Raw genomic sequence first — 13348 nt, forward strand, 5'->3', positions numbered from 1 at the left:
TATTAGTAGCCAATGAGCTGGCATGCTCAGTCTTCAAATGCACAAATAGCATTTGCCTTAGCATTGCAGTGCAATTACAAGATTTTCAGCCACCATCACTCATACTAACTTACTGCGGAAATCCACAAAATAATTAAAGCTCTCTAAACAAGCATGGATAACCACCTAGATCAGTAATCCTCACTATTACTTCCAAGTAAGCCACACCAGCATGATAAAGTCAATAAGCAAGTCGCCACAATAAAAAACACACGGAAATACACATCTGCCTAATACAATTTGCAATGCATTTAGCCACTGCCATTCTAATAATACAAAACTGTTAAGGTGTACAAGTTGCTTTAAAGGTGGGGTAAGTAGATTTTCAAAAAGCTGTTGGACATTGTTGATATCCATTCACTAATGTCCAATTGACATTGAAAAAATAACCATCAAATTGATGTCAATTTTTTTACGTCAATTTGACGTCCACACACTGATGTCCAATTGATGTCGAAAAAAAAAAAAAACCCATCAAATTGACGTCAATTTTTTTACGTCAATTTGACATCCACACACTGATGTCCAATTGATGTCGGGAAAAAAAAAACATCAAATTGACGTCAATTTTTTTACGTCAATTTGACGTCCACACACTGATGTCCAATTGATGTCGGAAAAAAAAAAAGGTGAAATTGACGTCAAAAACTTGACATCCATTTGACGTCCACACACTGATGTCCAACTGATGTCGAAAAAAACCCCCATCAAATTGACGTCAATTTTTTGACGTCAATTTGACGTCCACACACTGATGTCCAATTGATGTCGAAAAAAAACCCCATCAAATTGACGTCAATTTGACGTCCACACACTGATGTCCAATTGATGTCGGAAAAAAATACGTGAAATTGACGTCAAAAACTTGACATCCATTTAACATCCACACACTGATGTCCAATTGATGTCGAAAAAAAACCCCCCATCAAATTGACGTCACTTTGACGTCCACACACTTGATGTGCAATTGATGTCGAAAAAACAAACAAACATCAAATTGACGTAAATTTTTTGACGTCAATTTGACGTCCACACACGGATGTCCAATTGATGTCGGAAAAAAAAAAATGTGAAATTGATGTCAAAAACTTGACATCCATTTGACGTCCACACACTGATGTCCAACTGATGTCGGAAAAAAACCCCATCAAATTGACGTCAATTTTTTGACGTCAATTTGATGTCCACACACTGATGTCCAATTGATGTCGAAAAAACCCCCCATCAAATTGACGTCAATTTGACGTCCACACACTGATGTCCAATTGATGTCGGAAAAAAAAACATGAAATTGACGTCAAAAACTTGACATCCATTTGACGTCCACACACTGATGTCCAATTGATGTCGAAAAAACCCCCCATCAAATTGACGTCAATTTGACGTCCACACACTGATGTCCAATTGATGTCGAAAAAACCCCCCATCAAATTGACGTCAATTTGACGTCCACACACTTGATGTGCAATTGATGTCGAAAAAACAAACAAATATCAATTGACGTAAATTTTTTGACGTCAATTTGACGTCCACACACGGATGTCCAATTGATGTCGGAAAAAAAAAACATGAAATTGACGTCAAAAACTTGCCATCCATTTGACGTCCACACACTGATGTCCAATTGATGTTGAAAAAAAAACCCCATCAAATTGACTTTAATTTTTTGATGTCCATTTGACATCCACACACTGATATTCTTTCGACCACCAAAATAATGACACAATGCAATGAAAGAAAAATACAAAGTTCTGTCATGAAACTCTAAATGCACAGGCTAATAGGTCCTTAACTCAATTGCTCGTAATCACATCATTATCTACAGGACACATATGATTGGTTCCTGCTGTATTAGTAGCCAATGGGCTTGCATGCTCAGTCTTCAAATACATGAGTAGCATTTGCCTTAGCAGTGCAATGTGCTTTCAGAAACCCTCCACCTTCTCCAGCTCCACCTGTATAGATCTGCTATAGGTCATTCATGTACGCTATATTGTACAGCAGCAGCATGTCTTACTTGCTCACAGCAGCGTGTCGTGTATGTATTGGCAGTAGCAAATCCCGTACTTGCTCTGCAGCAGCAGCAGCAAAAAGCAGCAGTAGTGTAGCAGATGTATACCGCCAAGACCAAACATATCAACATTGTCATACCCATTACCATGCCAAACACTCAGAGAATTGTCATGACAGAACTTTTATTCAGCAAACTTCAAATCAATAATACAAATGTAAATAAAAACAAAAATGCACCTATTCTGATTGAGAACAAAGATCAATGGCTGTCTGGCCCTTCTGGCGTCCCATACCCCCGTATCTGTCGGGAGCTGATCGGAGATAGTTCTTTATGTATTTGATGATGTTAGCCTCAGACAATTCTGGATTTGACTGCTGTACAGCACCTGTATGAAGATGGAACAACTTGTATCACTCATACTAACATAGCAATCCACAAAATAATTAAAGGTGCCATAGAACTGAAAATTGAATTTACCTTGGCATAGTTAAATAACAAGAGTTCAGTACATGGAAATGACATACAGTGAGTCTCAAACTCCATTGTTTCCTCATTCTTATGTAAATCTCATTTGTTTAAAAGACCTCTGAAGAACGGGTGAATCTCAACATAACACCAACTGTTACGTAACAGTCGGGATCATTAATATGTACGACCCAATATTTGCATATGCCAGCCCATGTTCAAGGCATTAGACAAGGGCAGCCAGTATTAACGTCTGGATCTGTGCACGGCTGAATCATCAGACTAGGTAAGCAAGCAAGGACAATAGTGAAAAATGGCAGATGGATGACTTTATAATGACTATATTTATGACTTTATTCAACAAATTCATTGCAGAGCTTCAGTGTTTGTGTGCTCAGTATTGGCTGGCTCCTGCGTCAGCATCACACGCATGCGTCGTGCTGCTCACGTGACCAGATCTGGCCAATACTGAGCCACCGTTCAGATGAAGCTCTGCAAACACTGAAGCTCTGCAACAAAAATAGTGTAGCAGTATGACAAGGGACAGATGAATTCGTTGAATAAAGTCATTATTTTTGTTTTGTTTTTGCGCACAAAAAGTATTCTTGTCACTTCATAATATTAAGGTTGAACCACTGTAGTCACGTTGACTATTTTATCAATGTCTTTAATACCTTTCTGGACCTCAAAAGGTGCAAATGTTGTTGCTGCCTATGTGTGGATCAGATACCCTCAGATCCCTCGGATTCTGAAGACAAACAAAGGTCTTATAGGTTTGGGACAACATGAGGGTGAGTAATTAATGACAGAAATTAAATTTTTGGGTGAACTAACCCTTTAAGATTTTAGTGGATAATGACTGAAAATTGTGATTTGTTCCTTATATAAAGCAATCAAATGGCTGCATAGTGTAGAAATACAGTATATTGTATACAAAACTGCTGCACTTACAAAACATTGCTTTAGTTATAGTGGTTTTTGCCTAAAACTTAAAAAGCTCAATTAAATAATCAATGGATGTTGGGAGGAGTGTTCAGGAGACCTGCTTATGTTGTAAACAATACAAAACGACATTCAATGCAGTTCGTATTTTAACAAAAGTTAAACAAAATAGTGCAGAACAGATTTTATTCACATTTTGTCAATTTGGAAACTTCATATACACTATTGTTTTTTTAGTGAGTTTCTCAAAGAAAAAGAATGCTGTTCATCGTGCTAATTGACTAATACATTACATATTCTTTTGGTGTTGTAGGAGATCTGAAAGGCAGTTGAATCATTACATAAAACTGGTCAAGAACTGTACTCTTTGAAAGTATGCCACACAAGAATGTATAATATAACATCAAACGCATTGACCCAGTTTGTTAATGTTATATAAAGCTATATTTGTTTAATTTTTAATTCCTCAAATAATTATTAGCGAAGCATGATTTTACTCTTTATTCTAGTTCAATTAGTGAGTTCTTTCTATAGACAGTGAACAAGACTGAACTTGCTGAATATTTTACTGCCTTTGGCAGCATTAAAGATAGCATCCAGTATGAAAATGCATGCATACTTTATTTGGTGTGGTGACACAGTGCAAATTTATCCCATAATGACTAGAGTGATGAAAAATACAATGTTAAGGGGGTCTGTTACAATATCTCCATTTAATCCCATTAGATTTTTTTGCTTGTTTGTTTTGTTTTTGTTTATGTATAACACCGTATCTCTTTGTTGTTTAAAAATATAGATATGTATAACTGTAATCCCAAAACAAAGACTTTTGAATTGAAAAACCACATCTCACCACGTTGCTCACCCTTTTTAAAGACTATTAAAGACAGTGTATTGTGGCGAAAAGGAACCTCAACCTCTGTCAGAGACAGAATACACTACATGAGCATCCGTGCCTACTTTAATCAAGTCGTACAGATCTTTTGTTGTAATACATTTGTTTTCACGCAATAATAAGCTACAGAAATTCATGGTCATGTCTGATTGTCAGTGCCAGCTGCATTGGCTTTAGTTGATTATTTAAGACAATAGCAGTGTCAAATCTGTGAAAAAAATGAGAATTCCCTGTGGTTGCTTGTGTAGCTGTTGCAGATAATGTGAGGATGCAAAATAAATGGGATGAAAAGGCAGGATGAATACGTGCTTAGTAGACGGCACACTTTTATAGGTCAACAGTCACAAAAACATACTTAAGCCTCAGTACGGTAATAAATATTTATTACAGGGCTTTCAGAACTTCAGCTTGTTTTTTGTTTTGTTTTGGAGCTGCATTTATTCAAAATATATTCATTGAATCCCTGAGTGAAAGCTGGCAATTTTCTGTGGCAATTGCTATTGCTGTCAGTTTAGTGTCCTTTACAAACTCATACATTTAAATGGTGTAGTTGCTGTTTTAGAAGTTAAAGGTGTGCTGCTCAGTAAGTCTTTGTTTATGTTATGCTGACCAATATGGCAGTCGTCTTGGACTTATACTGACTGATGCCACTGAAAAAGCTAGTCACAGTCAGCCATGGTTAATTTAATCTACGAGTGAAAAGGTCTAACAATCGGGAAGGTTAACGAGATCAAACAAGTGCGTATCTGGCTGGTCATGTGATCTCAACATGGCCGCCTCCACGAGACAACCCGCTCTTCAGAATAAAACTGCTTTTATTAAAGGTGCCCTAGAATTAAAAATTGAATTTACCGTGGCATAGTTAAATAAAAAGAGTTCAGTACATGGAAATGACATACAGTGAGTCTCAAACTCCATTGTTTCCTCCTTCTTATATAAATCTCATTTGTTTAAAAGACCTCCGAAGATCAGGCGAATCTCAAAATAACACCGACTGTTACGTAACAGTCGGGATCATTAATATGCACGCCCCCAATATTTGCATATGCCAGCTCATGATCGAGACATTAGACAAGGGCAGCCAGTATTAACGTCTGGATCTGTGCACAGCTGAATCATCAGACTAGGCAAGCAAGAACAATAGCGAAAAATGGCAGATGGAGCAATAATAACTGACATGATCCATGATAACATGATATTTTTAGTGATATTTGTAAACTGTCTTTCTAAATGTTTCGTTAGCATGTTGCTAACGGTTAAAGTTACCATTGTGTCTTACTGTATTCACGGAGACAAGAGCCATCATTATTTTCATTATTAAACACGTGCAGTCTGTATAATTCATAAACACAACTTCATTCTTTATAAATCTCTCCAACAGTGTAGCATTAGCCGTTAGCCATGGATCACAGCCTCAAATTCATTCAGAATCAAATGTAAACATCCAAATAAATACAATACTCACATAATCCGATGTATGCATGCAGCATGCATGACGAACACTTTGTAAAGATCCATTTGAGGGTTATATTAGCTGTGTGAACTTTGTTTATGCAATGATAGAGTCGAGAGCTCGGGAGGGGGCAGAGAGCGCGAGCAATTAAAGGGGCCGCAGCCTGAATCGGCGCATTTCTAATTATGCACCAAAATAGGCAGTTAAAAAAATTAATTAAAAAAAATCTATGGGATATTTTGAGCTACAACTTCACAGACACATTCAGGGGACACCTTAGACTTATATTACATCTTGTAAAAAAAAAAAAAAAAAGTTCGATGGCACCTTTAAGCTATATTGAGATGACTGTTTCATTACATGCGAGTCTATTTTATTAAAAGCACTATTTAATTTTTCATGTGTAAATCTTTTCTAATGAGGGAAAATACTGAGTGCCTTCAATTGTACCTTTTTTTAACATATATTTATTCTTTTTTAGATTCTTACAATCCAATTTTCTGTGATAATTTGTGGTTCATCTCAATTATATCCTGACTTTATATCGTGTTTTGATGAAAAAAGCAGATAGAAGCTGCCTACATCACTCACAAAAATAACCGTTAAAGTTTATGAATGCAAATGGCAAAGGTTCAGACATAGAGAAGTGAGACGTACTGGGAAAAGTCAAATGTATGATCATTACAATGTTTCCTCTGGAGTGTGACCATAGTCTGGTCAATAGATTTCAAACAGGAAATGAGCATGTTTTGAGCTCTTATCTGATGTTTTGCCGCAGTGGAAACCAATGAAACTGCACAGACACATTCATGTGAACCGCTAGAGATCAGAATGGTTTAAACTGTCTCTTTCCCTTCTGGCACCACAAAGCTTTGGGTCTCTCCAAAGACCCCCAACAGTAATCGAGACGATCCGTCTTCTAAACAAACACGTTTGGCATCAATAGACCTGACTTGACGTGGCAAGTATCCACATCTAGAGGCCTAGTAAATGCCATACTGTTCTATCCGACGTGTTCCTCTGGAATATTTTGATTTATGGACCTATCAGGCAATTACCCTGCTAGGATGTTTAGATGATAACTCAGGAGGTCTTTGCAAACAGAGGAACTAATGAGGACAGCTGCATTGATTTGCTCATTGTCACAAATTGGCTGAAATCAATTCAATGGCCATTATAATTATTTCATGCGATATATTCATTATATTTCATAATTCATTTATAAAATTAAAAATTAGCTGTTCATTGAATTTAAAAATGAAGGCAACAGTTTGCATGGCTTTTTTATTATTTAAATTCATGGTGTTTTAAGTTTAATGAATATATTTACTTAAATTAATTAAGTTGCTATGACATCCATCAAGGTAATTGCCTATTTATATTAAGATTTCTTACGTTTATGCAAATGTTTTCTTTATTTATATAGTCTTCAGTTGATTATATCATGTTATTTTATAAGAAATGGAAAGCGCATGTTGTCTTCAGTAATGACATTCTTCACATGAACACTCCAAAGACTCCCTCCATATAGACCTATAATATTATTATATTACTATATTATTATACAAGTAGATTATTTTTTCAGCATTATTTACTAGATCTAAAAATAAAACGGAGGATTCATTCTTTGTGAGACATCAGTCAGTGTTACACTGTCATTATCAATCCCACTGTACTAATGACAACTCCTGGTTAGATGAATTTTTGTTCAGACACAGGAATCACAAGGGATAATCCATCATGGGACCAAAAACATACAGATACATGCTGGCTCACTTTCATTGTAATTTACATGATTAAATACCACTGTGTTGTCTACAGTGCCAGTGCCTTCTGTTCTCTGACTCATTCGGATTTCTCTTTCCATTCTTCTAAGCACACTGAATTCACAGAGCACATTTTCTTTTCTTTTTCATATTCAAATCAATCAGCGATATCCAGCTCTGTAAGCTGCTATACCAAATGCGCCACCAAAAATTTGTCATATGAAACAGACTTAATTCAAATGAGTCATGCTTAAAAAAAAAACAACAACCTTAAAAGCGATGCCATGAATCCATTCATTACGAAACAGGATGGCATATGTCTAATCATCCCTAGAGAAACAGTTGGCTGTGTCATCAGAGCCCATGGAGAGTTGGCTGGGAGTTTTTAAAAAGGTAGTCACTGACAGATATAGGGGTCACACCTGGCCTGGTGTAGCAGATAGTCAGCACCCAGCACTTCCCCTGCTGTCTTTCACAAGGCAGGGATTTTGACATTTCCTGCTCAGGGGCTCTATGGAACATGCCTGCTTCCTGTCACCTTGCCGTTGCCTTATTGCCATGGAAATGAATGCGACTAGACAGCACGATAAGCGAGACACTGAGAGAAGGAAATAATGGAGAAGAGGCGCACTGTACTGTGAAATCTCTGATATATTATAAAGACGTTTTGTAAGTCGCCATGCACACAACCGTTCCCCTTATTCCAACATAAGCGGACGCAGAAAAAGCATTTATTGATAAACAATGCGGCCAATGTGTTAGTTAAACCTTTCATCAGACTTCAGATATCGGTGGTGGGAAAGTTCAGAGATGCCCTCGAACTATGGCGCCAACAAATGGCTGCTTCATGTCTGAGGAGCCTGGGGTGAAAGGTCATAGCAGCGTTGCCATCTGGGAAATGTCTACCAGATCCTCACAATGATCCCTCTACAGCTTCGTCTGAGAGGAGAAGAAAGCACACCCACGTTGAGATTTCGCTGCATAAAAATCCTCAGTCATCGCCAATGTTATTAGCATAAGATGAGAGCCAGCGAGAAACTAGCACATGAATTGCTGCAGCTGATGGGATATTAGGAAAAGGTTACATGCACTGACCTAAAGAAAAATGTTAAATATTCTATAAAAAATGCAATTTATGTGCTCAACCTAATAGATGACTGGGGAAATACAACAATTCATGCATTTCCATGCTAACACGTGCTCTGGCTCATCTTGCGCTGGAGCGGGAGGCTGTGAAAGGCGCTGTCTCCATGACAATGTGTGTGTGACACATCGTGGAACCGAAGCCCCCCAATGGGCTGCTTGCTGGTCATCACGCTAACAACCTACCATCAGCACCACAGGAGAGGAACTCAACCTCACACTCATTTAACACACTCACACCACCACCTGTGTCTGTCACCACTCCTGCCACAACAGTTAGCATAGCTCCGGAGAAGAAGTAAAGTTCATGCTGTGTGAACAGAGATATGATAGAAGAGATTCCGCTTTCATCCTGAAATGATGAACTGCAATGTACACGCACATCAGCAGCGCAATAAATCAACATATATCACTGTCTTGGAGAAACTTCCTCTCGTTTTTACTCCTTTATGCATTAATTTATCTTGCCATCCATTGACAATGCTCTTAATGCAATGCTATGAAATACATTATGCAACATAATACATGTGCAAAAGCAATTTTTGTAATCAGTGTGCACATTGTATAATCCACCCATCCATCCGTCCATCTCACATCAGCTAAAAACAGCTGAACTTTACAAGTAGTTTGTGGTTTTGTTTTGTTTAGGGCAGTGGTTCTCAAAGTTCTCAAAGTCACCAGGGGTGGCGCACACAGGTACTTCACGGTGAGGAAATGTTCATACTGGTAAATAAACTTGCAACAACACTGGGATTACGATAATAACACCGTGTGGGGCGCATCAGGGAGACGTAATCAATATGCGGGGTATTGGAATCGCTTATGAATGTATGTTCACAAACTCTGTGTATAGGAAGCAGTGGTACTGACCGTATTCCGAGATAAGATATTTGTCAATAACGCTTAGGATCCGTTGTGCACCAAATCCTCTGCCATCGTCTTGTCAGTCATCTCTCCTTACTCTCGTCATGTGATGCATGAAATCTGACTCCTGCTGAGACTCTGCAGCTCGTGCTGTATGGAGCAGAGCAGACACTTTCAGTTTATAATTGTAGCGTCTGTTGACCAACTGAACTAAATGGGTTTTTTTTCTATAAAAATGCAAAACGACAGTGAGGGCAATGCCGCGGAGGCTGAGTAATGTAATCAGTGTATAGCTGAACACCGTGCAAAACCGATAACGCTGACTACCACAGCAAGTATATTGTTAAAAATGTATTACTGTAAAAATGCTATGGTAAAGACCTGTTTATTAGTAAATGGCAAGTTCTCCTACTCTAACTAATTTAATATAATTATGCAGTAAAACACAGCTAAACATACATTTTTTTGGAAGAGAAAAAGAACAAGTCATCTAGTAATTTACAGTGAAAATCCTTAAAAAATGTTTGGTTTTACATTAGATCACTTTTTGAGATGTCTAAAGGCTTGAAGCATGCTCTGAGTTACAAAATATATGTTTTCTATACTTAATGGATCTAGAGTGTAGAACTTAATTAACTACTGTATCAGCATCTAATGCTATTAAAAATAAAAATGTAAAGTAAAATAAAAAAACAAAACAAAACATTTAGTATTATAATACATTAATAACATACATTCCCATTCTTAGTTTCCCTACTTTCGAACTGACCATGTGTGGTGAATCACTCACCCTGAGCTGCTGTTCTGTCTCAGAGCTTTGCTTATGCATGACTGTACTCATCATGTGAGACATGTTTCTAGTCAGCCATAAATATATGGCTCTCTTTAGGGCTGGATAGTTCTGGTAAGATCTGCCGTTAAAGACAGGAACCGTTTACCTTTAGAGGGGGTGGGGTTGATGAAACAAAGAGCAAATCATCCTGCACAACAGTGTCCCCTTGTGGTAGCAATAGACAAACTTTTTTCTGTTGGGAAATCAAATCAAATCTCTGGAATACTGTCAGTATATACGCAGTGGGGTTCAGAAGTCTGAATCCATTTGTGAAAATGCCTTTATTTTGTACTTTCTAATTTCATATATTTTCCCCCTTTACAAATTACATTATCAGCCCAATGTAAGTTGGAAAAAGTAAGTTCAGAATATCTTAGTATTTTGGTTTGTCTGTTTTGCTCGAATGGCAGCAGCACTTGAGCTCCACAAGTTGATGTAAAACCTGGCGGTCATATAGATGATCCAAAGAAAATCTTATGGAAGCAAGAACATCGGACAAAACAAGTTCATATGATCAATGTCACAAATTTGTTTCAACATTGTATTTAACGTTGTACATTTATTTTTAAGTTTATTATAGATTTTGATTATGTCCGACTTTTGACCTCACTGTATAATGATGAAATGATGATGAATGATGAAATCTATTAATTCATTTTGTCAATACGAAAGAGTCAATTTAATCTGATTAAGATTATTTCACATACAGTACAGTCTGATACTGTGATTCAGTCAGTGTTGAAGCCTGGACCCCTTCATGAGCTTGAATATCTAAACAAGCTTGAAATACATTTTGTCTGATGCAACTGAACAGAACAGAAGCTCTTTCCAGCTCTAAAGTCCTCCAGCCAACTCACTGCAAGCCACTACCAAAGGAAATGCCTTTAGAGAACAAAAAAGCAAAAACAAAAGAAAACTTTACTCTAAACTCTACGCAGCACCTCTCAGAAAAACACACACATATTAGCATCCAACAGCTAAATAGGATCTCAGAGACTTCACTACAGCTGTGAATCAAGAGGTCTTATTGACTCCATTACTCATCACTGTTGTAAGTGAGAGAGGCTGCATGCTATCAAAGGCAGTTTAATTTAATTGAGCCTTCAAGCTGCCTCACAAATGTATGTGACTGTATTCAACCTACCTGCTCACCCAAGAGACACTGAAAAAATCTAATAAGTCATTCAGACACAATATGTTAATTGACTTTTTTTGCAGCTGGCAGACTTAATTAAGCTCTCATTACACTGGAGAGAGGAAAGAGACAGAGGCACTTGCCATTACAATCTGCCTGTGTGAACAGCAAAGCTCTACTGAGAGACATAGCGATAGCAACAAGGCGAGTCCACCCACACTGCTGGAAAACTGCAGGCAGATATTATCACTGAGGTGAAACCGAACCAGACCGCGCCCCGATTAAGGTATAGTAGTTTTGAATTTTGAGGCACGAAACCTTTGCGAAAACTTTGCTGGAAAACTAGGGATTTCTGTGCTATGCGTACTACGGCTAATTACGCTCAAAAGCTTTTGTGGAGTGATAAAATGTACATTTCTTTTGAACAAAATAATGCTGCTTTAGACAAAAACCTTTTCAGATTATTACAGTTCATTAAAAATACCGCTGCGAATCTCAAAAGTCACCAGTACAGCAATAAACTCATCATTGCTAATGGGCTTGATGCAATAACTCAGTGCTTTTCTAATTACGAGGACGTCTGTACTAATTACAGCCTGAATGGGAATGAAGTCTAAACATAGAAAACATTGATGCAATAGAACTGTCACATGCCTCAGATTTGGAAGCACCTTTGAGCTCTTTTCACAGAGACTCTGTGCGGTTTTTGCTTCTCATTGAGAAACTACAGGGTCACTATATGCGTTGTGTCATAAAATACTCAAAATTACACAATTAACTAAGGCTTTCGTTTGATTACAGATTTTAATTGATTTAATTACTGGATGATATTGCCATTATGGGTGTACGATATATCAATATATGGATCAATATATTAGATTTAGTTTTTTTCTAATTTGCATTGGATGTTAAACTACACATGCTCATTTCCCCTATTTTTACAATTTGATAACCTTTGCCGTCGTGTAACACTCAGTTAATCTTACTCTTTATTAATATCTACTATTTAAACTGTATTTTATAATGTGTTGATGCCTAATTTAAATTTAAATTTGATTTAAATGTTTTTTTCACTTAGGGAAAAGAAAAAAAACAAACAGATTTTAATATTGTCCATTAATTTATTTACCCATAACATAAAAATAATTATCAGCTTATGGTAATTAATATCAGGGCATCCTTAAAGAATTAGTTCACTTTAAAATGAAAATGACCCCAAGCTTTATTCACCCTCAACTCATCCTAGGTGTATATGACTTTCTTCTTTCTGATGAACACAATTGAAGTTATATTAATAAATATCCTGACGCATCCAAGCTTTATAATGGCAGTGAACGGGATCAACAAGTATTAAGCTGATTAAAAGTGTCATAAATGTACTCCACATGACTCTGGGGGGTTAATAACTCTGAAAAACCTGATTTGTTGAATGACGTTGTTTGCATGTTAACATTGTATCCAATATATTAATTATTATTGATTTGTCTGCCATATAAAGTAAAATATCTAGCTTACGCCAGACCGCCTTCAGTATTCAACTTACAAAGAAACTGTAACTGACGCTTTTTTCGTGAACTGAATATGGAAGGCGTAGGATGTATAAGCGTTTTGAACTGCGAGAAGCGTTACACTTTCTTTCTGAGTTGAATACAGAAGGCCGTCTGTCGGAAGCTAGATATTTTACTTTGTAACTTATTAAATATGGATATTTTTCTTACACAAATGCATTGCTTCGCTTCAGAAGGCCTTTATTAAAACTATATGGCAGACACAGACACTATATGGTAGACAAATCAATAA

At 37.1% G+C, this 13348-nt stretch overlaps 1 long non-coding RNA gene across 1 annotated transcript in view; it reads right to left on the reverse strand.

The window, feature by feature from the left end:
• LOC125251233 overlaps positions 1 to 10545 on the reverse strand; it is a 65087-nt gene extending 54542 nt beyond the window's left edge. The window contains exons 1-2 of the long non-coding RNA XR_007180950.1: positions 10372 to 10545; positions 9588 to 9731 (exon numbers count right to left, since the gene is read on the reverse strand). This is a non-coding gene — a long non-coding RNA (uncharacterized LOC125251233). The remainder of the gene's footprint in view (positions 1 to 9587; positions 9732 to 10371) is intronic.
• Between the last annotated feature and the right edge of the window lie 2803 nt (positions 10546 to 13348).

Source organism: Megalobrama amblycephala, linkage group LG17 (genome assembly GCF_018812025.1).
Source record: "Megalobrama amblycephala isolate DHTTF-2021 linkage group LG17, ASM1881202v1, whole genome shotgun sequence".
Classification (NCBI taxonomy): domain Eukaryota; kingdom Metazoa; phylum Chordata; class Actinopteri; order Cypriniformes; family Xenocyprididae; genus Megalobrama; species Megalobrama amblycephala.